This window comes from Pagrus major, chromosome 7 (genome assembly GCF_040436345.1).
Source record: "Pagrus major chromosome 7, Pma_NU_1.0".
NCBI lineage: Eukaryota > Metazoa > Chordata > Actinopteri > Spariformes > Sparidae > Pagrus > Pagrus major.
This window is the reverse complement of record NC_133221.1, coordinates 31,740,561-31,743,171: the sequence shown is the minus strand read 5'-3', so window position 1 is coordinate 31,743,171 and position 2,611 is coordinate 31,740,561.

Here is a 2,611-nt window from a genome sequence, read left to right as displayed (position 1 = left end):
ACACCCCATCATATAATATGTAGCTCAGATTCCCACCTCCTCCTTTGAAAGTCTAACCATATGCAGTGTTGAGAGAGAGACAGCTGTGCAGTAAGCCCGGCCCTCAGATGCATTCAGTGCAAGACAAAAATGTCAGGAATCCACAAGACACTGGGGCAACCATCAACAGTGCTAACATCTCACACCAAAAACACTGTTGTCTAAAATTTGGTCTGGGGAAGGAAGGGTCATTAGATATGTATGGAAGACAACATGAGAGAAGAGAAGCTCTGAAGTCTGAGTTAGAGATGCACCGGTCCACTTTTCAGTTCCCATCTGATCCCAATACCTGAACTCTGATTGAATTTGAATTTAGTTAAGTTTAGTTATTTCAACTCTAGGTTAGTAGGAGCAAAGTGCTTTTTCAAAATTATTTCAATGTTTGAAAAACTGGAACAAATCAAATGCGCAGCAATGCATCATCTACTAGTAAGTAGATTGCTATGCATGGGTTCAAAAGTAATACGAGAACTTCAAAGAGTGTAATAGGTAATTGACAATCAATCCAACATGTCTGGATCATGAAATCAGTGCAATATTCAGTAAGTAAGTGAATTAAGTCTGTGTTAAGACACAATAATTATTGAATCGGAGCTTGGATCGGTACTGTAGTCTGAGACACTATTGGAGAATAGTGAGAAAAGTCTGGATAGTGAGTTTAACTTAACTTAAAAGAAAGCTGAAAATAAAGTTGCACCCAGTTTCTCCCACATGAAATTCCTTCTGAACTGCATTCATCAAATGTAAGAACAGAGTCCAACCAATAGTGTGGTGCTTTTCCGCTGGCAGTTTTGGGCCGAGTCAAACCGCGGGGCATTGATTTGCTTTTCCATTACCAGTTTTACTGCGCTGAGTTGAGCTGAGCCGTGCCGAGATGGACCTCTAGAGTGGGGCCAAAGCACGCCCACCCCACCTCTAAACGGGCTGCAGTGACGTATCGTGTCTGTGGCCAATACTTGTACAGATATCTGCTTTATTTTTCTGTTTCATCATGTTTATTTTCATCTGTTTAAGGAATTAAAGGATAATTTCGGCAATTTTCAACCTTAATCTCTATCTATTGGAATTTGGGGCATGCTGAGGAACACGCCAGTAAGCTCTCACAATGTTCTCTGTGTCAGTGACTGGTAAAGCCTTTGCTCACATTGCCCTCCGATGCCAACAGAAATGGAATATTTCTGCTGCAGTTAATTTCAGCGGGCAGTTTTTGTTTGATACTGTCACCGACAACCACCCTGAAGGAGCGCATGTGCGTTGCATGAAAGTTTTACTCCCGGTTGCGTAGAGGTGCTTCTAGCTACAGGCTCAGGCAGTGATACACAGCAACAATGTGTGAGGTGATATATGTTTTAAAATAGGCTAAAGCAATGCAGAAGAAAACAGAACCTGTTAAGAATTCATTTAAATGTAAACATATAGTAAAAAGAAACATAAAGCATAATGCATACTGTATGACGGGTTAATTCTGGGAAACGGTAGGCTACTGCTGGAAATACCCATTAAGGTGATGTCCTGTTTCCCGAGAAATATAATCACAAAAATTGGGAAAAAAACAATTTGTAATTTATAACATATTAAAATATATTTAGAAAACATGTAGGCATACAGTTTCCCTTCTCAAAACGTATGCAACAGCTGTTTGTGCTTACGCCGGTGGAAAACACACACTAAAGCTAGATCGAAGCTGCTCCAGAGGAGGAGAGGAGAGAAACTGACCTCATGAAAACTGTAACCAAAGAATTACAGACGGCTCACAGCCTCACACTGCAGCCTCTGAGCACTAACACAATAATCCGTCTCAGCTTCATAGAGTGACTTTGAAAACGCCAAATGACTTGCTTTAACGAATTTTGCTTGTTTATAGAATGGATTACTTTTAAAAATCATTTCCATGAGGCTCTTCTTCTCAGCAGACAGACCACAGCCAATAAACTTAGCTATAATATTCCTCACACTTGCAGCTGTATCGACGTTCGAGCTGAAAGTTTATTAAGTGCCGTTCTTTTATTGATACCACAAAATAATGCACTGAAGCGGTTGGGTGGGGAACCCATGGGTTAATGCATCTTTCCTCTTGTTGCATTTAGTATTTGACTGTAGCCATGTCATCAGTAAACGGTTATTAGTTCATCGGTCCACTCAGCCATCTTCCATATCATTGTTTCTGTTGTATTTATTCAAAGTTTTACAACATACCTGCATAGTTTTTATTGTGAAAAAATATTACGAATTCATATTTTTTCTCTTACTTTTCATTTACTTAATAGGCTACATGAATATTCTACCTGCAGGACTAGATAAAGGTCAAATATGTTCTAGTCACATCATTTCTACTTCTTCTTCCCCTTTACTGGCAATGACAATGCTAACTTCATTTGAAACTTCATTTGAAACTTCATTTGAAACGGCTTCCTCCACCTGCTGAGCAGGTGTAAACAGCAAACAGTGCTCAACTACATTTAGCATCAGTACTGATTGGGATAGCCACATAAATTATTTCTGTTTTATCTCTCCATTTAGTTACTACTGGTGAAAGCGTAGATTTTGCTGCCTCATAATAAAAGCGTTTCAA